Source organism: Harmonia axyridis, chromosome X, assembly GCF_914767665.1.
Source record: "Harmonia axyridis chromosome X, icHarAxyr1.1, whole genome shotgun sequence".
Taxonomy (NCBI): domain Eukaryota; kingdom Metazoa; phylum Arthropoda; class Insecta; order Coleoptera; family Coccinellidae; genus Harmonia; species Harmonia axyridis.
The window spans coordinates 12,168,734-12,194,952 of record NC_059508.1 but is presented as its reverse complement, the minus strand read 5'-3'; positions in this window follow the sequence as shown (position 1 = coordinate 12,194,952).

Here is a 26,219-nt window from a genome sequence, read left to right as displayed (position 1 = left end):
AAAATGGATAAAAACGAGTTTCATGTATTTTTGAAACGCTGTTTTTTGATAGGGAAAAAACTAAACATAATAATGACTTGATAAGTGTATTTCTCACTCTACTTCATCGACAACAACGCTTGGAAAGGTGTATGCTGACTGCAAACGTGGTCAAAGAATCACCAACGATTCGGCAATTGTAAAAAGTTGATTTTTTTAGGAAACAAGTTACATGTTAGTTCTATTTATGAGAAATCCACTTCTATCGAGTTCAAATGTGAGGCTCGAATTCAGAAAGAAATACAGCCCACGCTTTTACCGAATTGCTAGACGTTATTTTGGGGTATTTCGCTGTTTTATTTATTGCAAACTGTTTGACGTTATCTGCTATCGCACTCTTGGAAAGCGAGAGCAAGTTTTGTCTTAGTTACCGTCGCCTGAACGTTATCTGCTATTTTGAATATTGTTAAGGCGAACCCTGTTTTTTCTAATGGGTTGTCCTGTTACTGAAGTCCACTTGGTGTAGGTGGTTCAAATCACCGATTGAATCACAAGCCAACAATCCATTAGAATCTATCAATTATTTATCATATTGATTCATGTAGTAGATCACATAAAACAATAATTCTAATGGATGGAATCGTAAGAAGATGGAATACCTAATAAAGTTTACGGAGGAAATGAACACAATCTGTCTGAAGTAAACACAGTTAATGAAAATCATCAATAAAAAAGGTCGTTACGAACGGACCTATCCATAAAACTATTTTCTACGTAAAGTTTCTAGGACAACACGATTTTCTTTGCTCACAATCGTGGAACGAAATCGATTTCAATAAATGCTATGCTTTTGTTTTCTGGAACAGATATCTTTTATGGATTAGCTATTCATAATATCGTATTGCAATTGAATTGACGAAAACGCTTCTAACTTTAAGATCCTATACTAGAAATTTCAAATTCTTTTTCATTATCATTGGCATAATAGGGTAAATATGACGATCATATATTCAAAAATCCATAACTTCGAAATTATATGAGCTAAGGCTTTGCGATAAAAAATACGGCGTTGAATATTATCATAGATTTATATTAAGTGTACATCATAAAGAAAATCTCGATTAAACATGTCAGTTAACGAGCCAAATTCTCGTCATTTGCGGGAGGTTTCAATTTTCTGCTTCAATATGAAGAAATCTGCAGCTGAGGCTCATCGAATGCTCTCAAATACCTAAGGTGAGGCCGCTATTGGTGAAAGAACGTGCCAAGACTAGTTTCAACGCTTCAAGAACGGTGATTTTGACGTCGAAGACCAGTATGGCGGTGATAGAAGGTTTTTGAAGATGCAGAATTAGATGCATTACTTGATCAAGACTCGTGTCAAACGCAACAAGAATTGGCAGGATCATTTGGAGTGACGCAACAAGCCATTTCAAAACGCTTGATTTTTTGAGCAGGTGTTGTTACGTTGTCAAGAAAGGTTTTTTTTTTCATGCTTACTTTGATATATTGGTCGAAAATTTCTAGTAAACTGGTCTATTCAGTGTTTTTGAAATTTAGAGCTCTGATTTCGATCATCTACTACTGATCTAGAATTTTTTTCAAACGATAAACCGAACGTGTGCCTCCACTGTCATTTATTCTGGATGTGGGCACCAGATTCCAATCCATTCGAAGAGTTTTTATTTCCAGCTGTGAATTACTGGTATGGATAAATGATTCTTTCAACAACTTAAACCTTTAATTGTTCACCGTACATGTCTCTCCACCTACATGGACTCGAATTTTCTATGCTCAGGCCTTATTGATCACCGCCCTGTAATTTTGATACATTCTTTTCTCCTGCTTGACTGACAAAGAAGATCTCAACGATCCATTCAAGCATATGTCCAGAATTCGGAGAATTACCATCTTGAGAAAAACAAATGTTATGTAATAATCGAATAGGTTCATCTCGACTTCTTTGAGAAAATACTTTCAATGTTCAAATAATTTTTCTTCACCCCTTTTGAAATGTTATTGTTTTATCGTTCGTCCTTTGAGTCTACCCCTCCCATTTAAAATTGTAGATCATCTTTTAGGTGTGCAAGTTCAAATTCGAAAATTCAAATGGTGGTCAGAGGAAATCCAATCAGATTCAACTATACTTGATTTATTGCCCTGGGAACGTTTGAAATCTGAGAATAACTGAAAAATGTAGACAAATTTTGAGGGTTGTTGGAAGAAGTACTGAAGAAAGACTCTACCAATGTTTGGTAACAATACAAATACACTGAAACTCAAATAAATATGCAGTTTAAGACATTCTAGTTCAGACATTCATTTGAATTTCTAAACTTTACCTCACATTAAACTTGACTACAAACTGAAATTTGCACATCAGCTTCACCGACCTGAAGATGGAACCTAAATACATAGCTGAATGATTTAATTGTTATAGTACAATTAGCATCCGACTCATGAAAAAATGAACGTCAGGTTATTTCTTCAATTCAATTCTATTTTTTATATTGGTTTTTATAAATCTTTTGTTATTATAGAACACATAACTATTCGGATAAGGGATATCGATCAACAACTCTCAAAAATCGAATCACTCTTTATTCATATAGCCTAGCTTTTGAAACCGATGGGTTTCATGTTTCATCCTCATATAAATATATATTAACATTATTGAATAATATTTCCCTATTTCAATTATGCCACGTATTTCAAACATTCAGTTTTGTATATTACAACTGGCTATTTTGCAGACTATTATACAGATAACGCCATAATTATGGAAATACCACATGTATTGTGTTATTTGTACTCAGTTCAATGCTCAATAAAAGATATTGAAACTATTCACGCTTCTCCTATATTCCTAGAAAATGAATTTTGAATTCTCTGAATTTTGAAATAAGGTATTTATTAACATAATAGTAGTTATGTATTTTGGCATAGGAGAATGATTCAAATTTTGACAGAATGGACAGCACTCAGCGCTTATGCTCAAATTATTTTTGACTTTAGAGGCTGGTTCGAACGTATGGAAGTACGATACTACTCTGTTTTCATAAATGGAAAGACCCATTCTTTATAAAATACTTTTAACCTACATGAAATTCTGATTTATAAAAAACCTCACTTGGCATCTGTGGTACTTCTTGATATAGGCCACTTTTTTCGAAAAATTTCATAGTTACAAGGGTTTAAACTGAAAATGATATCTTGAAAACCGTTCAAAATAACTGTACGTTCTTTTTTCATTGAATCCCCGAAAAGTTTTCAAGTCTTCTGCAAATTTACAGATTACTCTATAGGTGGTCCGAAAGACTCTGCAATTTTCAAAAAATGACCTTTGAAAAATGTCATGAATTCATTTTGTATAAAAGATAATTTTGTGAGTAGTCTTCATTTTCTGTCTAGACATGTGGTGCATAAAATGAATTTAAATTTCAAAATGCTTCATGTTTTGTACTGGCGCTCTCAGTATACTTTTTTTACAAATACAATTTCAAAGGAATAATATTACTCAACTCTACTCAATACCTATTAATAATATTAATTAAAGATGAGCCAAATCAAAAAAATCATGTATCAAAACATACATACATACCACTTGAACAAACAGAAACAGAAACTTTGTAAGATTTCTCTTAGGGAGTTTGAAATGACTGCATATTTTCAGCTGAATAAGTGTCGTCAATATTTATCGTTCATATGATCTGCTCAGATGTCTGCAAACTTTTTCAATCATTTCAATGAGATTGAAATGAGGTGCAATTGAGTAGAATATTATGTCCATTGTGAACTCAAGAAGCTCTGTATGTTCAATGTTTTTTATATTGAATAACTTCAACAACATCAAAAAGAAAACCTAATATTGTGACAAATCACACTGTAAAAAATTGGATCTTACCGCCTTACAATATAATTATCGTAAAATGGATTCCAATCAATTTGAGATCGGAATAATTAAAGATCGGACGAAATTCGTTGAAAAATCATGTTCACCGACAACCACGAAAAAAAAAGGTTGCCCCGTGAAATATAACTACATTAGCTGGGAATACATTCTTGAAATCTAATTATACAGACCTCCAGTATGTTGAAAATTCTTCGGAGCTTTGGCACCAGCCAGCCATTACCGTGCATTGATACATGCCTATGCCGCAGCGACCTCGACTGATCGCAAATGATGGAACTTACATCAAAAAGTCAACTATGTTAACCTGATACGCTCGTCTCTAAAATATTCAAAAACCACTGCGACTCGAGGAGACAATGGCGGAATTCTTTCCTTCAGGGCTGTTTCTCTACACAGAATTGCATACAGATTGTTTGAAGAACGTAGAAATATTAAATCATTCTTGCTTGACTTTCTAAAAAAACATTATTGCAATCATAAATGTATGAACGTTCTCATTTTGCTATCATTATTTTCCTCCCAACTTGAAATGAAGTGAATTGAGATTGGATGCTGTTTTGAAGGCTTGAAGAAATTTACCTCCATTTTTCTTTTGGTTAATTTTTTTTGGAAAAAACTGAAAATAACAGCTCCAGAATGATGGAGTTCAGAAAATGATCGAAAATATCCTTTTTCTTTTAGATGAGAAAAGATTTTTCGAAAACGACTGTCAATATTGATCCTAAATTTCCTCATATATTGAAAGAATTCAATATAGAAACCAACTAGCACAAAAATAAATGATCCAAAACTGCACAATTGAGTAAACGGCTAATAAAGTTAATCAATAAGATGATGATCTCAACAATTAAGAATTAGATTTTTTTATTACTCTTCTGTGAAATGGATAAACAAATCACCAAGTTGCAATTGAAATGACAATTATCTAGAATTTAATTCAACTGGTTAATGGTTATTCTAATCAATAAATGATCACTTTAAATTAGAGAGGAGGCAAACTGATAATATATAAAAATTATGACAATGCTGCGCTCAAATCTTTACTATCTGATACTGACTGACAAAGAAACACCCAGAAGGACCTGTTCAAATTTTAATTTTTTTTTGGTAAAACAAAGATAGTAGATATAGCAAGGAGTTAATGATTGAAATTTGGAGGAAAAAACAAAGATTCACAATTTCTTCTGATAAATTTGTTAATAATGTGTTTGTCCACTGCGATTATCTATACACTATCCAACACGTCTCGGCATTGATGCAATTAGATGGTCTATTTCTTCTTGAGGGATACTATTCCAAGCTACCTTTACTTCAAGTCTCAGAGACGCCAAAATCCGTGGCGGCTGGGGTAAATTCCCAAGGCTTCTACCCATGATGTCCCAAACTCTATGGGCAAAAGATCGGGGGATCTGGGCGGGCATGGCAAAAGATTCACATGGGTCGCTTCGAAAAAGCTTAAAATAAATCTGGCAAAATGAGGTCGGGCATTATCTTGTTGAAATATTGGATTCTCCAGCCGGTTAAAGTAAAGGAGAACATATGGCTCCATTATTTCTTGAAAGTAACACGGCCCTGTCATGTTACCTCGAATAAAGACTAAAACTGACCTGAACTGTGCAATAGCACCTCATACCATAACGCCTACTGTCCGGTGTATATGACGCTCAACGTCAAACTTAGGTTCACGTCTTTCTCCCCGACGTCGTCTAACCCTTCTTCGGCCATCATGTACACCCAGGAAGAATCGAGATTCATCAGAAAAGACGACCTGATGCCATTCCACATTTCAATGTTGACGTTCTTTGCACCATTGTAATCGTTGCCGGCGATGCTCAACCGTCGGAGGTAACACAAGATGGGGTCGATAATGCTGCAGTCCAAAAGACCTTATCCGGCAATAAACCGTTCGGACAGTTAGAGGATGGCCTTGTTCTCCTAACCACTCATCAGCCAAAGATCGAGTTGTCGCAAATCGGTCTCTAATGGCCATAAGTCTTAGACGTCGATCTTGAACTTCATTTGTGCCCCTTCGACGTCCGCTGCCTACTCTTCTTCGATTTTAGTCATTATCAAACCACGCTTGACAACATCTCGTAACATTAGATGGATTTCTGTTCGTACGATTAACGATTTCTCGAAATGACAACCCCGTCTACCGTAGACCAATAATTCGACCTCTTTCAAATTTACTTGGCTTGCGATGAATTCCGCGTACACGTGCCTTAGGCATTTCAACAATAACTGAACATCGACTTTGGATCTACTTGAACAGCTGGTTTGCTGTAAAATTCAAAAAACTTGCAAAAAAGAACTCTAATATTTAAGTAACAAAAATTGTTCACATGAAACCTTCACGATTTTTTCTCCAAATTCAATCATTTACTCCTTAGTATATTATCTATGTTTACAGCTCCTTCTGGGTGTTACAGTTTTATTGTCAGTTAGTATATATTTTTGATTATGTATTCTTTTTCATCCCAATCCCAACTAACATGGTTTTAATATTTTGTCAGCTGGCATTGTATTCCTACGAAAAAAGTATAATATATCAGATAGAGAAGTTCTTGGCACAATATAGCCACAATTTGGATATTTCAGTAGAATCAGAATGATAGGTTAGTTTCAGTAGAATAATAGGTTAGTTAGGAAAGTTCACAGTGGTGAACTTTGATGAAAAAACAACTAAATATTGTGATCGATTGGAAGTTCGTATAAACTATCAAACCGCATCTCCCTCGTAGCAAACTTAACGTGGTCTCAAGTCCGATTCTGCTTAATTAAGCATCTCAAGTCTCCGGAACCGGTTTGTGGGTACATGTCGGTCGTCGAGATTCAACTAATGATTCTATTTTGTCTACATGCTCTGCATTCGATGTGTTTTTATACTTGCGTAGTAATTTCCATAATTGCATTTTCATTTATACTTATCAGACACAACTTCAACAGCACCAATCTGCCCCACTATCCGACCGTCTTCTGCTGCAAATACCCAAACAGAAAAAAAATCTTTCTGACCATCCATAACGGCATTGTTTTTACTTTCCAATCCTGCCATTAGTTCATTTCAATGTCCAAAATGGAATGGTATTCTTTATCTGGAAATGCATGAGGTGCAAATTCGGACGGATATCCCATACTTATTACTAATTGAGAAGGCCTGGAAATACTTTGTTTTAAAAGTAGCGAATACTTGCGATCTACGATAAGCTGAAAATTCGAAATGGTGAATCCCAATAAGGAAAGCATTATTTCCGTTTAATTTGAGGTATTTGGTAAATGCGTCATGATAGAATTCACGTCGAGAAACCTAGATATAAACGCTGAAACTATGAAGAAAATGTTAGTGAAGATTTATTGGTATTTTGGTTTTCTCATATGGAACATTCACTGACTTGGTCGTCATCCTTTATATAATAAAGGCTATAGAACTTTAAATTGCAATAAAACAACGATGGAATATTCGATTGACATGAATTTTATTTATCCGCAAGATAATCTTGTGGCATTACATTTTAAATATGATTTCTGGCATATGACCGCCACGGCTTGTTGGGATGTAGTCCAATCTGGACGTCCAATTTTCGAAGACTTTTTCCAACATTTGTGGCCGTATATCGGCAATAACACGGCGAATGTTGTCTTCCAAATGGTCAAGGGTTTGTGGCTTATCCGCATAGACCAATGACTTCACATAGCCCGACAGAAAGTAGTCTAGCGGTGTTAAATCACAAGATCTTGGAAGCCAATTCACAGGTCCAAAACGTCAAATTAGGCGGTCACCAAACGTGTCTTTCAATAAATCGATTGTGGCACGAGCTGTGTGACATGTTGCGCAATCTTGTTGGAACCACAGCTCCTGGACATCATGGTTGTTCAATTCAGGAATGAAAAAGTTAGTATTCATGGCTCTATACCGATCACCATTGACTGTAACGTTCTGGCCATCATCGTTTTTGAAGAAGTACGGACCAATGATTCCACCAGCCCATAAAGCGCACCAAACAGTCAATTTCCCTGGATGTAACGGTGTTTCGACATACACTTGAGGATTAGCTTCACTCCAAATGTGGCAGTTTTGTTTGTTGACGTAGTCATTCAACCAGAAGTGCGCTCCATCGCTAATGGACGTAGTGCGCGATACGTATTCCGCACAGAACCATTATTTTCGTAATAAAATTGCACTATTTGCAAGCGTTGTTCAGGCGTGAGTCTGATCATGATGAATTGCCAAACCAAACTGAGAATTAATCATTTAACAGCTGTTGAATCGGTCGCCATCTTGAACAGTAATGCCAACTTAAAGTTATATACCTCGAAAAAAAACACCCGTTACTTGAAATAATACGAATCAGTTTACTGAAAATATCCAACGAAAAGATTGAAATGGAATTCTAATTAAATGTGTAAGTGCACAAAAAAATTCTATTTCGATTGAAATTGATTTAGATCACTGTACTGAACGATGATTGATTCAGTCTGGGAATGGTAAAATTGCATGGGCATTCTAATAAAAAGGGCCGATAGAAGTGACATGTGGAAATGGAATTTTAAAATTCTTCAGATTCTCTGAACTGTGTTGTATTGAATGGATTCGTAGTATGGGGCAGTCAACTCTGCAATTCAACATCCTTAACAACTGGAGCTGTGAGATCAATGCTTTCAATAATGGATTTACAGTTGTTTGATAGTAATCAACATCATTTCCCTCGAAATTCTATCAGCAAAAAAATTATTATATCAATCAGAACAAACAATAAAATACTCCAAACTAGGGATTCAGTAGCTTGATTTTCAAACTACTTGGCTTGAGCTTGACTTGATTTCAAGTCAAGCTCAAGTCAAGTAGTAGTTTTTCAATCTCAAGTCAAGTATTTATTCATCAAGTACTTGAATCATATCAAGCTTGGTTTTTAGCAGTTTCAATGTGTAGTGTCACACCAATAGAAAAATGATGAAATGAGAAGGAATCTTGCAAAAAACACTTTTATCTATCAAACTTATTGTATAAAAGAACCGAAAACATCAACTTTTTTTAAATAGAAACATAAATTGAATCACTAAAAATCATAAGAAATGGAAAATATTGAAAAAGAAAAGTTTCTCAATATTGAGAAACCTCCAGACTTTGTTTGATTTTATAATTTTCCATCCAGGATCTAAGACACATGAGGCATCTTACAGATCTTACCTATTGCGGGTTTTTGTAAATCTAAGAGCAGCTCTGGAAAGTCTTTCAACAAGATCTAAAGATGCTGACGTTGATAAAAAATCCTTGGCCATTTCGGCCAAGTTTGGAAAGATATTTCTGAAATTACCAGAATCTAACAATAGATTTCATAGAAATGTGAGAAATCTACTAATTAAGTCACACTGGCGAATGCTTCAGTCTCTCAGCGTTCGAGGAATCCCCCTATTAAGTCTAAGCGCGCACGAGATTACAGAAATATATGCCGTGCGACGCTTGCATATTGAGCTCAAGTAATATCAAGTAGCTTAATATCAAGTCAAGTAATAAATATCTAAATTCAAGTCATGTCGAGCTCAAGCATGTAATTTTTCACTAGCTTGATTTTCATGTCAAGTAGTTGGTTACTTGACTTGATGAATCCCTACTCCAAACTACAATCAAGAAAAAACCAACATATCAAATCAACAAGTAGACTGACATATATTTCGACATTGTCAAAATATTTCTCAAATTTCAACAAAATATAATTTTGCCTGAATGTAAAATAAATTTAAAAATCTCGATCTTGGGAAGAATTGAAAACTAATATTAAATCTTGTTGAACCTTTGAATTTTAGATTGATCAAAGCGCTTGTTTCACTTATATTGCCTATTTCAATTTTGATCCTGAAAAAAACCATATCAAAAAATTTTCTGTAATATTTTCAGAACAGATGCAACCACTCAGGTTATTCTAAAGACAATAAGTATTTTTAGGCATTTTTAAAGATTCAAGAGGAGCACTGTACCGACCTACAGAAAGATATCGCGCCGTATTCGGGGAACCAATGCTCAAAAGTGAAGAATACAGGTCGCAAAAGTAAAGAATCGCATTTTTCAAAGTTGACAAGACGTGTTCGCCCATTTTGTAACTAGGACAGGCCGCTGGCTGATTTTGCTTGCGATTAGCTTTTCCGGACATTTATATAATTAAAGAATTATTTATTCAACAACTTCAGACTACGAAATCCACCGGCCTGAGCAGTAAAGACCACCCCCAAAAACAGATGGCTTATTTATTGACGAAAAAGTCGATGGCGCGTTTCGCTTCAAGGTATTTCTTAATTCTCATTTCTGTTTGGCCCCCTTTTATCGGTACAATCGTGAAATATTAGCCAATTCATTATATATTTGTATTCTCTTTATTTTTCCATTGCGAGAAGGCGATGTACTCCTTTCAACGCCGTATTTTTATGGCCCTCATATGTACTGCATATAATTAAACTGCATATTTTTTCTCCCTATCGCAAATCCTGATGCCTGATTTATTTCAATAAATGATGCATGGCCTTGATTAATAATTAAGGGGGTCGGATCTACCTCATCGTGCCTAATGAACAGGTTAACAATTGACAGAGCACTTCTCGCTGAACATTTTAATTGCGGAAAACAATTTTTCCGATAGAAAACCAGTTTGCTTGTTTTTAAGCTCTTTCCTTCACCAACAGAGCAAATCGTGAAGATATCTGTTATTTTCGAAGTTGAGACAGGAATTGTTAGAATTGGCCAGCTCCAATTATTTCCGTTATATCTCCTTAATTTCACTAATTAGTAAGATATAAAACAAAAATAGTTTTTTTCGTTTGTTAAATTTTGGAGCAACAGTGCTATTATTTTGAGCCTGTCTTGTCAAGAAAAACTGCTGGACACTATTTTTCTCTTTTATTGGATTTTTAGTTCTTTTGTCCTTATAAACAACATACTAGACGAACACATTTTTCCCAGCTTATGAATAATTCTCAAAATTGGTTTGTAGGCCACTTCAAGATTTTCCAGATTTTTGTTATTCATATCACCACATGTTAGTACACCTTATACCATATCCAAGAATCAGGAAAAAGTGACTGTCAACAAACAGTTGGATAGTGAATCGTAGACAATATTAGATATATTAGAAACAAAATAGGACCAAGCACAGTTCCCGACGGGATGCCTTTTGTATATTCAATGGCTCAATCACAGAGTATTCTCATTCTCAAAATGCTGGAATCTAACCTTTAAATAGTATTCGATTAGTTTCAGGTTATTTTATTGCTTCCTTGCTTACATGAAACACAAATATGACACAAGGAACGTACAAAATACGGTTGTTGCAGCAAGACCTAAAAAAAAAACACCATCATCCGGAGGTGCCTTTGGCATAAATATACCTTCAAGCTAGAACCCAGACTTAGGAAGTGGTTGGCTGGAAAACCACGATTGTGGATACACCAGTCTGTTGACGTTAATAATGTGTACAATAATAGAAGGTAGGGCCTCTCTTGTTTGTCTTGGTTTGCTTGTGCCTGTTTTTTTTTAGAGATGTCTGCTTCTATTGATCTCATTGGGGGGTTGAGAATGTTGATAGTTTCAGATTGATCTTGTTTTCCCACACCATCCTTGTGATATTATATTGTCTTTATAATGTTTATGTTATCTGTCTTTTTCATACTATATATTTTGTTGATTACAGACAGGGATTCATCAAACCAAGTATCATGACATTTTAACCCTCAAGCTCGTGAAAAATTACATACTTGAGATTGACTTGACTTGATATCAAGCTACTCGATATTACTTGAGCTTGATATATACGTGTCGCACGACATATATTTCTGTAATCTCGTGCGCGCTTTTCTCACATTTCTATGAAATCCATTGGTAGATTTTGGTAGTTCCAGAAATATATTTCCAAACTTGGCTAAAATTGCCAAAGATTTTTTATCATCTTCAGCTCCTGTTGAAAGACAATTTTCCAGAGCTGCTCTCACAGTTATAAAAATCCACAATAGGTTAGGCGACAAATCTACAAGAGGCCTCATGTGTCTTAGATTGTGGATGGAAAATTATGAAAAAAACGAAGCCTGGAGGTTTCTCAATATTAAGAAACTTTATTTTTTATTATTTTTCATTTTGTTATGATTTATAGTGATTTCTTCTCAATTCATCAGTTTTTCATTGATGTGACACTAAACACAATAAAACTACCAAAAATCAAGTAGCTTGATATGATTCAAGTACTTGATAAATAAATACTTGACTTGACTTGAAAAACTACTACTTGACTTGAGCTTGACTTGAAATCAAGTGACACTATATACAATAAAACTGCTAGAAATCAAGTAGCTTGAAATGATTCAAGTACTTGATAAATAAATACTTGACTTGACTTGAAAACCTACAACTTGACTTGAGCTTGACTTGAAATCAAGTCAAGCTCAAGCCAAGTAGTTTGAAAATCAAGCCAAGCCGTGAATCCCTAATTACAGATAAAATCTTAGTTTATTGTTTATTTTTCATATATCTTCTTATGTAGAGTTGACTTAATTGTTTGTTCGTGCTTTCAAGGCTAGCCTTTGCGTGATATATTACTTATTCTCTTTTAAATGATCTCTGTGGATAAACATATCATATTATATATTTTTGAGAATGAACATATTATTGTTTTACTGTTTTTTGATCTCTAGCGCAATAGATGCATGAATTACGAGCGCTAACATCTCCTGGCGCTATGAGTGCTCTTTCTTCGAATTATCGGAAACATTATTATTCCGATGGAGTAAATTTAGAAATTTTTCATCGGCCATCATTTCACATTTTCGATTCGACTGAGCAATACATTCCAAAGAATCATTCCTTGTAATCAAACGAAGGGGCGAGTCGCATGAATAGACCAAGCATTTAGGGTGATTACAGACAAGAGTTAACGGTTATGATTAGAAGGTGATTTCGGAATTAAGAATTTAAAGGAAGGTCGATATTTTTCTTAGACCTCTATGCCGCACATTCATTAAATCGCCTATATCTCTGTTATTATTTGTCAGGCTGTGTTGCCATCTATACATTGTTGCGTCCCGTGAATGACAATGGATTTCACGCCTCCGCCGATTATAAATGACAATCGTATCATACCAGAGGCTCTCAGGTATTATCTACCTATAATGTGTTGCTATAACCTCGAGTGTATTGTCTTAAATTCAAGTCCAACATCCACCAGATTTGATTTAATTAATAGGTGCCGACATGATGTTCTCTTGTTCCACGAACAAAGAGCTGTTTGTGGACATTCATAGGGGCAAATAGCTATCAGAAGTATGACACATTTTGCCGAATCCTGCTGCGCATTGTCGCAGGATATCATTCAGATTATACTTCATTGTGACCCGAACAAAAGTGATTATTACTTCAAAAGAGCTCGTTCCTTGAATAGAACTTAAGATGCTTGAATTTTGAGCCGGCCCTGGACTCAAGAAATACGAAGAATATTGAAAACAAAATACCCAATATTTCTGTGATCATAAAGGGTGTTTTTTTAGAGCTATGGAACTTTAAATTGCAATAAAACAACGATGGATTATTCGATTGACATGAATTTTATTTATCCGCAAGGTAATCTTGTGGCATTACATTTTAGATATGATTTCTGGCATATGACTGCCACGGCTGGCTCGGATGTAGTCCAATCTGGAAGTCCAATTTTCGATTACTTTTTCCAACATTTGTGGCCGTATATCGGCAATGACACGGCAAATGTTGTCTTTCAAATGGTCAAGAATTGTGGCTTATCCGCATAGACCAATGACTTTACATAGCCCCACAGAAAGTAGTCTAGCGTGTTAAATCACAAGATCTTGGAGGCCAATTCTCAGGTCCAAAACGTGAAATTAGGCGGTCACCAAACGTGTCTTTCAATAAATCGATTGTGGCACGAGCTGTGTGACATGTTGCGCCGTCTTGTTGGAACCACAGCTCCTGGACATCATGGTTGTTCAATTCAGGAATGAAAAAGTTAGTAATCATGGCTCTATACCGATCACCATTGACTGTTACTTTCTGGCCATCATCGTTTTTGAAGAAGTACGGACCAATGATTCCACCAGCCCATAAAACGCACCAAACAGTCAGTTTTTCTGGATGTAACGGTGTTTCGACATACACTTGAGGATTAGCTTCACTCCAAATGCGGCAGTTCTGTTTGTTGACGTAGCCATTCAACCAGAAGTGCGCTTCATCGCTAATGGACGTATTCCGCGAGTAAAATTTGCGATATAATGGTCTTCCCTTGCAGATCTTACTCTGGGGTCAACAGGCATCGGTCTCCGGGCAACGCTGCTGGTCTCTAGGAAAAGGGCCACTATGCGTCTTACCGAAGTCTGTGGAATATTCAAACGTTGCGCCATCTGGTGGTTCGACAAAGCTTCTTGATGTAGGTCTATTATTCTTGCGGTCAAACTGAGGAATTGGTTGTCCTGGCATTTTCCAGGAAATATTCCCAATATAACAACTCTCGGTATTCGCTGAAAACTGATTAAATTCGAATACACCTGTATATAACGTTACAGTCAATATGGTGATCGGTATAGAGCCATGATTACTAACTTTTTCATTCCTGAATTGAACAACCATGATGTCCAGGAGCTGTGGTTCCGACAAGACGGCGCAACATGTCACACAGCTCGTGCCACAATCGATTTATTGAAAGACACGTGTGGTGACCGCCTAATTTCACGTTTTGGACCTGAGAATTGGCCTCAAAGATCTTGTGATTTAACACCGCTAGACTACTTTCTGTGGGGCTATGTAAAGTCATTGGTCTATGCGGATAAACCACAAACCCTTGACCATTTGGAAGACAACATTCGCCGTGTTATTGCCGATATACGGTCACAAATGTTGGAAAAAGTCATCGGAAATTGGACGCCCAGATTGGACTACATCCGAGCCAGCCGTGGCGGTCATATGCCAGAAATCATATTTAAAATGTAATGCCACAAGAGTATTTTGCGGATAAATTCATGTCAATCGAATAATCCATCGTTGTTTCATTGCAATTTAAAGTTATATAGCTCTAAAAAAACACCCTTCATATTGCATATATGGCGCATATTGTGAGAAAGTGGAACTGAATCATTAGAAGTATATAAAATTATTAAATTCTAATATTTCAGTGACAACAGATCCGATCGAGTTGAAAAATTCTTCCTCTGATAGGAAAATATTTTAGGTGGCAAGTGGTAATTTTTGCCCGAGGTGTTGTGGATAAAATTCTGTTGCAGAAGCCGCAGAAAATGAAGGAATACTGCGGTAATTGTGGTTTTCTAATCGAATCGTAACCTAACCTGATATTTGAGTGATATAGAAACGCTTCAAATGATGGTAGATTCGTACGAAAATATATTGCATATATGGCGCATATTGTGAGAAAGTGCAACTGTACTCACGCAACGGCTCTGGAAGACCATAGCCGTACGTTTAGCGGGCCGTATTTAATAACAGTGTATCGATCATGCTGCTCCTGCAATTACCTAGCACCTTTTGCAAGAATAATACAATCGCCGGCTGTTCTTGTCTTGCGTGATCTGACCAGGCCTTCACTTTCCTTCTTCGAACCGTTACCTGGACTCTCCAAGAGCTCACCATACGCCATCGGACTACCACACACCAATATTCAGCTCGAGGTTCTTTTAAATATTCATGCGCGCAAGTTTTATGCGCAATCGTTAAATGCCTATTTACCAGTAACTAACACTCTTTTCTATGCCGTTTTTTTTACCACCGGGCTTCTCTCTGGTCACATAAAAGACTGTTCCAAGAAATGCCGTTAAAAGATTCATTTTGAAATGGGAGTAGGTATTATATTTCAGATGCAACGTTCTCGTTTTTGTAACACCTCCACTGGTACATATGGAGCTGCCAGCTACATTGAAACGTTCATATACTTTTTCATTTTGGTTTATTAGTTTCATCATAAAAAGAGTTGCACACGAACGATTGTTCGAGATTCACTTGAGTTTGTCTTGAAATTAAGTCAAACTCAAGTCATGTCAATGTAGAAAATGGTTACAGGTTTGAAAATTCAAACTGTTTGTCAAACTAGTTCGAAAGAATTTGAGAAGTAAATCATTTAGTAGATATGCTTTGAATGGGTAGAATATTTATGTTTAATAAGATAAATAGGTACCAAAAATACCTACATTAATTTAAAACATGAAGGAAATAAATTATTTTAAACTTTTTTTCAATCAACTCTAACTTGTCATCTCAAAATTCTTCGTGAAAAGTAAAGTTCTTGCTTCAGAACTTCTTACAAATAAAGTGAATGCTGTGAACTAGAAATCTGATACTAGTGCTTCAAATGAAACCGCATATTTTTAACTTTAAGCATGAAGGAGCTGCCGTCAAAAACTATTTTGACAATTTTGGATTCAACGTTCAATGTTGTTACCACCACAAGTACTACCAGAAGGTGTTGCTTCCTGGGAAAATTCTACTTCATACAATTTTTTGAGGCTCTTCATCAAATGTCGTGAAAGAACTAGTTCCATTATTGGCATTTTATACCGTTGTTTTTCATTATTACATAATTTGCACTTTCCAGTTCTCATTGTTTTGGAATCGCAACATCAAAAAAATCTATAAAAGTTTAATGAGTCTTCTTGATGAAGGATATTTAATATAAATCAAATAATTTGACAACTTTGACAAAATTATTTGATTTATATTAAATATCCTTCATCAAGAAGACTCATTAAACTTTTATAATTTGATGTAATCATTTATTGATTAGAGAGTCAGTATCAACCAATTGATAAATTTAAAATTTCTGAAATTGTTTATTCAATTGTAAATGTCGATTTGTATATGTATTTCAAAAGAAGAACAATGAAGAAATCTATGACTACCTTAGGTAATGGCTTGTTCTGTGAATCCTCACCAGAGCAACTGATACGTTTAGTTAGTTTGTAGTTTCTTACTTGCAATTTTGTTGAGGTAGATATACACGTGGTAAGTTTGTAAATTTAATAATTCCGTTGAACTATAAGGCACTGATGAGGAAAAATTGTATTATTAAATACAAAAATTCCGAAACGTACGTCTGTCTTTATGTTAATTTAGTTGTTCAATTTATTAACCGTTTACTCAATTTGTACAGTTTTAGTCATTTTGAATTTTTCTTTTGGTTGATTATTAAATTTGTCATTTTTAGAATTGGAATATATTCCAAGACAAAAATAAACTGAATATATCATACAGATATATTATTGTGAAGGATTAGACACAAAGTTGTCAAATTATTTGATTTATATCAAAAAAATCTGTTACTTGTTGATACTTGTTGATATTCAAACTTAAAACTGTTTGAAGAAGTTTGATTTCAAGCCAAACCTGAAGATACAGAAATCAAGTCAAGTCAAACTTTTTACAAAGTTTGATCGTAAATTCAAACTAGTTTGGCTTTAATGTATCTCTAATCATAAACCTTTTTAATCAATCAAAGTGTCAGCTACGTTGGTTTTGTGATCACGGAAATATTGAGTAATTTTTTTTTTTAATATTCCTCATTCTATGGCTTTGTATGTTGTTTTTGTATAGAAAAAATTCATATTTTCCGAGCGATACGCAAAAACCGCAACAAAATGAGATTTTTTACGTTTTATTTTTGCTTTTTTTTCAATGTTTCGTCACGAAATTTCATGTCGGTATTTTCTCTACTAATGGAAAAGAGCTATTGACAACGTTGTACTCTGGAAGAATCATATGAACCTATGAAAACTGATTAATGAATTGATTGAGTATATCCATATTGACATTCCCCATTAAGCTCAAATGAATTGAAAGCTTGTTGAATGATGAAAGTGGCGAGCAAATGTAATTTGCTGCAAGCGTAACAAAGTTCTGGGAAAACAGGGTAATGCAATAAATATTTCATTCGAAAAAGCAAGTGCATTCCCGCTTCCGATACTATGTACCTAGTTTAATATGGAAATCAATAATTATAAGGCTTTCGATATTCAGCATTGTCACGATAAATTTCATCAACAATTCCTGTGGAATGTTAGATACTTACAACATCCAGAATTCAGATCTGTTTTCAGTTTTAGAGAGAGAGAGAGAGATAGTTCGATTACTGAAATGATTGATAGTCTATCGAGACAGACCTGTTCACCAGGATAATTTCATGTTTGTTCGAACGATTTTCCATCGTGAAAACACTATCGTTTGCCCGACACATCGTATTGTAATTTTCACGCTTTATGTCGTCAAGTCGTTTTGACTTGTCGAAAGAAAAATGACTTTGGGAAATTCTTCAGACCGAAAACAAGTAGTTACCGTAGTTTCTTTTTATTATATGCCAGCTTTAATACTTCAAACTTTCAAAAAAACATTTTTTTTCAAGGGGTAGGTATGGAAAATTTGAGACAAATTTATCTATCTAAAAATTTTCGGGTGAGTGCGCAATTCGGATAATTGGGTAGGTATCATTCATCCCAACACCACACACCGATTGTCCGTAGAACTACCAGTTTATGAAAATTTTGAACTCGAAATTTCGAAAAAATCCGTAAAAATTGAATCTCTACACAAAAATCGTTATATCTTCTAAAATATTGGGCAGAGCGTCATCAAATAAAAAAGTTTTTGATAGATCGAGCTCGCATTTGGAATCTTAAAACTGCATATCAAATGAAATATTCAGATGGAGAAATTTATAAGGAACTGTATTCCATTTTAGCTCTGAAAAATTTCATAACCATTGAACTAGGTAATGTAATAATATCAATGAATTGGGATTTAATGTATAAAGAGCACTGATGACACATTAGTATCACGGAATTGAAATTCATATTGTTCTATAGCCGTGAAAATCGAGTTAGACCATGAGGATGGACAATATTAAAATATAGTGTCATTATCTTATGAAATTTCGATCGAATTGCTCTGCATATTCAAATGAGACTGTTCATTAATTCAGAAAATTAAATTATGGCGCTTATGAAATAATTATTCAAGGTTTCGAAATTCATACTAGAATGATATTTCGACGACAGAAATATCGATTGTGATGTTATAAGTTTTTCAGTTCATATTACTGTGATGCTAAAGTAAAAAGTGTTACCACATATTTGAAAAAAAAAACAAGATACATTAATATGCTCTATTTTTTGCACAAAAATAAAACTTTTTTTTTATTAGATTTTAGACCCACGAGATATAAGGCACAACTTTGAAATTTCAAATGCAAAGCCATCGTTTTCATTGCAGATTTTTTGGGCCCTATGCAGCGTTTCTCGTTCGAAAATCCAAGGGCGTTCATTCAGATCAGGATGCAAAAATTCATATTTTAATACTGAGGCCCATAGAAATTTTTCGCGTTGAATCGATTGAGCCCATCTGATTTTAGGTGCAAAAGGGCCATATAAGAGATATGAGGCCCAACTTTGAAATCTGCTATAATAAAGATGAAATTGCATTTGAAATTTCAAAGTTGGGCCTCTTATCTCGTATAAGGCCCCTTTTGCACCCAAAATCTGATGGGTTCAATCGATTCAACGAGAAAAATTACTAAGGACCCCAGTATCAGAAAATGAATTTTTGCATCCTGATCCGAAAGAACGTCCCCGGATTTTTTAACAAAAAACGCAGCATGGGGTCCAAAAATAAACGAAAAAATTTTGGTTCCAACCAATTCAGATGTTTTGATGAGTTTGCCTTTGAAATTTCAAAGTTGGGCCTCATATCTCGTGTAAGGCCCTTTTGAGTCCAAAATGGATTGGGCCCATGGATTCCTGGGGCGAAATTACTAAAGACCCCAGTATCAGAATTTCGATTCTACGTGTGCGCGAAATAAATTCACCGTTTCCAGACTTTTGAACCATCCGGTATAGTTCTATTCCTGACATTTCTTTTTTTTTATTATTATCAATATGATGGACGAAGAAAACCATAGAGAGAGGGAGAGAGACACACAGAGAGTTCATTGGCGTTCTTACAATTTCTAGAATTGCTTACACAGGTCATAACTATAATGATAGATAAATTGGTACAAAATCTAACAAAACTCTAAACAACACTAAAACAGAATTAGATAGGGAGTATTGTGCAGAAGCAGTTTGAATAAGTGAAATGCATGAAATGATCTAGAGTATGGATAAAATTATAAATTAGGCGTATGGTGAGATAAAATGTTAAATTAAGTGTATGGATGAAACAATAATTTCAGTGTATAGATAAAACAATAAATTAAGTTTAAAGACAAAAAATAAACTGAGTGTGAATGGATAAAATGGTATTTACCAATTTAAAATGTATAAACAATAAAAGTACAGCCTCCACAAATGTGGTCACATTTTAGAGACACAAGACATTCAGATTATACTAACAAATAAATAACAATATGAACACCCGGTGTAAAAATAAAATTGACACATAAAAAACACAGATAATGATTGTTATCTACGGTATCAATTTTTTTGAAGCATCAATTACGTAAGTTGAAAACATTCGATAACGAAGTTATTGAATAGTCTATTGTGTGGAAACTGCAGTGTTTTCTGCAATTATATCTCGGACAACTATCAGAGTAGGTACGTCTCACATACTGAGCAGGAAACTTGATTCGATTTGTGGAACGAAATGCAGAGGAATCCGCTTGGTAATATGCAATGATTCCAGTCGAGGTCATGACTGTACAGAGTTCAGATTATTTATGGATAATTGAACATGTTTAGGTAATTTGAATTCAAAGAAAAACAATTTATTGCTATTTATTCCATCGCTCCAAGAACGTGCGCTAAACTTTCTCGCAGAGTATTTAAACTGGCTTACGCAACACTTTCATTATATTCCACATCGGGATAACATAATGACGTATATGTCAACGTAATGGCATTATTGACGGTTTTTAAAACAACACAACTACCTGCTATTCAGGGTGGCTCTAAATGTGCAGGTCACAACTGAATACCATCACGTATTATATTAGTAGTGGCATTTTTTTTTTCATTTCAATCTTTTTCAGTGATTTCGCTTGTGATTCCATTCAAATCGCGAACTAGACACAACAAAGAATAACCGATCCATCAATATGTCACTATATTATGAAAATTTATTGTAGACTCATTCCCAGATTATGGTCTATTTAGCCCTTGATTTATTACGTAGTAATAGAAGGATTTGATTGAAAAGGTATGCAATTAGGTACCACAATATATAGAAGCTTATTTCTTAGCAGACTGTCTGAGAAATCCTAGAGACAAATGAACACACAAGCCAATAGACCTCTTGGTGCCAGAGATTTTCCAATTGTTCCTAGTTAATTTTCTGAGTTGAATCTGAGTTCAACAAAATTGAGCATGTGATTGAAGGACTTCCTCAGGGTTCGATTTTTGGTCCGATATTTGATTTTCGATGGGTATAATATTGACCGATTGTTCGTAGACCTCCCAGTTTAAAAAAATTTTGAACTCGAATTTGGAAAAAAAACGTAAAAACTGAATATCCACACAATAATCGTTATATCTTCTGAAATATTGGTTACAGCCCCATCAAATGAGAACGTTTTTTATTCATCGAGCTGTGATCTAGAACATATTGAGGTTTCAAGTACGTATCTTGCCTCAACAAGAAATGGCAGCCTTCAGAATATTTTCAAAAAAGTTCTTGAAAATTTCAGTTTATAACCAATAATTTCTGAATTAATGGACTAACCGCTGAACAGTCATCATTTTCTTCATCTACGTTAACGGATCGATCGATATGGTGCCATATTATTTCCATGTGGGAACTTTTTCGAGATGTAGGTATCAAAAATTTGAGACGAATTTTTCGATCTAAAAATTTTCGAGTGAGTGTGGAATTCGGCTAATTGAGTATCATTCATCCTAATACCGCTCACCGATTGTCCGTAGAACTTCCAGTTTATGAACATTTTGAACTCGAAAGTTCGAAAAAATCCGTAAAAATTGAAACTCTACACAATAATCGTAATATCTTCTAAAATATTGTTCATAGCACCATCAAATAAAATAGTTATTTATAATACAAGTGCAGAAGGCATTGATATTCTTCCACGAGTTCAAAATTCAAAAACGAGCCACGAAGTGGCGAGTTTTGGAATGAACGAGTGGTAGAATGAGCCTTCTGAACGAGTATTATATATTATTTTCTCTAATTCATTGCATTTTCATTGAAATTTATGAAATATTTCCATAAATATAATTTAGTGATTTTTGCATTGAAAAATGTTGGTTGGCAGAACTGATTTCTTTAAGGCAAATTGATGAATTGACAGATAGATAAAGCCGTGGCGGAAAGTTCGGAGTACCAATATAGAATAATAAAATATCAATAATATATCAAAAACTGTGCGTTTTTGATATATTCTCGCACGATTTTGTTCTACAAGATGTGGAAGAATGAACGGAATAACCACAGAATTAGAGAAACGTTTTTTATAGATCGAGCTCATGCATTTCTGTTGCAGCCTCTTGGGAAATGCATGAGATTGAGGGTTAATTAAATTGCCACTGGTGGAGATTAGAAATCATAAAGGGGTGTTAAGGTGGACAGGAATTATCTTTGCAATAACCGACGTTGCGTTTGAGGAATCTCCTTAGTATTTTTCAGTGCACAACATTGGGCAGATAAGACGTAATGATTTAGTAATTCGCATTTGGGTATAGATCAGTATTGGTCCATGGACTTGGACCAGACCAACAACGTGACACGTAATGCGTCATAATCGCATTATCCCACGGGGCAATTAGTAGACGAATTAATTATTATGTCTGAAGCAACGTTGTGATTATAGGTTAGTGAAATATCCCTTTGCGTGGCCAAATTAGGATACAATTTAGACACCATTCTCTATAGAAACCTGCGATTTCAGGACCAATTACATCGAAACATTAAATTATACAGTGGCGTAGCCGGCTCCATACGAAAAATTGACCGCATTTCCTTCAGACATACACGTTGTTTCACCTATCACCGAATAAACCATGATTTTCCAATATTCTAAGAATGAGCAAACCACTAACGATTCATCATCATCAGCTATGATGACCCTACCTATAGGTTCTGAGATATTGCAATTCTAGAAAACATTCCTTTCACTATTTTATAACTGATTTTCAAATTTCAATTCGATCTGATGGTTATTTTTGTCAATTTCAACTGTCAAACGAATTTAAACGAGATCGATTTAGATCTTGAATTCTTTGAAAGTCAAAACAAATCGTTTGAGACCTTTCTCCACTGAGAGAAGTGTTTATTTGATATTATCGAAAATACATTATAGTTAATGAATCATTTATTGAAATATGGACAAACAAATATTAGTTTCATGGAAATAAATAATTTATTTGATTATTTTATTATTACACTCCATTTATTTACGCATAACTTATATTAATAATGCTGAAGAAATATCCATTTGAGTGAAATGAATATAGTTGAGGTTAATATATCATTGAGTAATAATTAATAAACCTTATTTGTATGTAATATGTATCCATGCTGAATAAAAAAAACCGAATTTCTTAAATAATTATTTTGGTTGTTTCTATTATCTGATTGTTAGGGTCTGAGAAGAACCGTTTGCCAAATTTGGTAATTTTTTAGAGTTCATATTGAGGGTATCCGGGTTTGAACTAGGGCTGGGACTTTTTCGCCTTTTTGTATTCGAATATTCATCCATAAATTTATTCGATTATTCGAATAATTCATTCAAACAAATATTCATGCTTGATTATTCATGAGTAGTCATGAATATTCAACTATTCGTTGATTATTCAGTGATTATTCAATGATTATTCAGTGATTATTCAATGATTATTCAGTGATTATTCAATGATTATTCAGTGATTATTCGATGAATATTCAGTCAATATTCAGTGATTAAACTCATGTTTTAATGAACCAATAAAATCCGAGCGTTTTGATGAGTGAATATACCTTTTGCGAAGTGGTATAATCGTTTTGGTGTTTTGCCTCTCGACATATACGCTCTATTAGTGTGACGTCACACACCACCATTTTTGGTTCTCCTGTCAGTGTTCGGAATCCAAACAAATAAATTGTCATTCAAATTAGTACGGTGTCGTTGAAGGAATTGGCTTTTTTTCATAAATAAGAGTATTTGAGGAACGATTTCAGTATTAATTGATAGACAGAAGGAACGAGGTTAATACCAGTAACTTTGAATCCTGTATCATTCCCCAGATTTTGTAAAAAGCCGTGTTTATTAGTTGTACCTTAAGTTCGAACTTACGGCATTAATCTCGTTCCTTCTGTCTATAAATTAATAGTAAAATCGTTACTCAGATAATCTCATTTATCAAAATAAGCCAATTTCTTCAACGACAACGTACTAATTTGAATGACAATTTGTTTGTTTGGATTCCGAACACTGACAGGAGTTTATTTTTAATTTCAATTCAATTGTATCTATCAATTTCAATATTATGTAATTTCCAGTAATTTTAATTTCAATAAAACGATTTGTCCGTCGTGAATCACAAAACCTTGTTTTAATCATTCCTGAATAGTGAGTCAAGTGATCATTCAAACTTTCATTCGTAACTTCATAAATATCCAACAACTCACTGAATAGAAAACTATTCACTGAATAATCAGTGAATACTCAACTATTCACTGATTATTCATGAATAGAAAAGTAGTCATTGATTATTCAACTATTCAGTGAATACTCGACTATTCACTGATTATTCATGAATAGAAAAGTAGTCATTGATTATTCAACTATTCAGTGAATATTCATGATTATTCGAATAATGCAAAATGCAATTATTCGAATAATCATTCAATGATTATTCGAATATTCAAATCATTCATTCATGATTCCCAGCCCTAGTTTGAACCCTAGTCAACTTGATCGCATCTGTTCTCTCTAACCACTGTTCTGCCAACATCACCAATAACTAAGCAGGTACAAACGATCTAAGCCCAAAATTCAGTACAGATGTGCTAAGCGGCGTTCAATAAGCCCATAGTAACACAGATTTTATGTTTAAAAAGGAAATTCAAATCAAAGGAAAATTTCAAAGACAGATCCTTCAAGGAGGTGCGCTTCTCTTTGAGAGATGTGTCCTTAAACTTTTCCACAGATTGGATCGCTAGAATTATGTTAGTTTGTTAATTATTAATAAATCCTATATTTTGAGTGAATGAATTATTGAATTCTTGTAAGAGTTCATTTATAAATGTCAAATGTTCGTTAACTACCAGTTGAAAATTTGTTGATAATGAATTTATGTTATTTGTGGAGATAAGGTAAGTTCATATAAATTATTTATAACCGAAATATATTAAATATCATCAAATACCTTGTAAACAAATATTTTATTCTCTATTAATGAATTTTTTTGATTGCATAATTTAACTATCAATGAATATATTAAATATAAATCTGCTGTGATAGTTGTGAATAAATAACCCCCAAATAAGTGCTTTATTAATAAAAAATATGGATTTCTCTCAGTGTGACTAGGGGTTCCGTAAATATCGCAGTTGGAAATTCTGTTTTTCTGATGTTTTCATATAATACGGACTCAATGTGGATGAAATTCAGTATTTTGGTGTAGAGAAAATCTTAGACATCGAAGCTAAAGGGACAAGACGCATTACGTCGAAAACATTATTCCAGGAATGAACGAAATTTCAGAGAATCCTTTCTTGGAATAGCAAGACAATTCGATCCAGCTAAGCTGATTTTCCTAGCTTAATGGCACGAATCTAATGGTGTTGACATCACCAGATCTGGCTTCTTCGGAGGTTCTTTTAATTAACAGCATCTGTTTCAGACGACAGCTGAATCATTTTAATGTACTATTTTCAAACCGTAATAAAACACTAAAACTCTATCAAATCGGTTAATGAAACGTCTGAATCGTAATCAGTGCACACGAACAAACGAGAAAATCGATATTGTGTAGTGTGGATTTTCGAAAGAATTTTTCGAAGTCAATTTCACTGGAAAATTCACTCTGTATTTACCCCGTTCGGCGCCTTTGGTCTCCGACACTATTACACAGAGAAGATGAAATAAATTCGCTTTTAACTACGGCTCATCCAATTTTGATGCATCCTTCAGCTCAATTCACATGGGTGGTCCAGTTCTGGAACTTGCCATTATATATTTAATTACTCAAAAACGAAAGACACGTCAATTTTGCCCATTTCGACAAATTTCGAATTCTGATGATTAATTCATAGACTTTAATCGTTAATGAATACGGTCCTATCAGAAAAGTATCTTCCATCAATGTGTTTAAGGGCTTTTAATATGTGTTTTCCATGTTTCTCACTAAAATGAAAAAC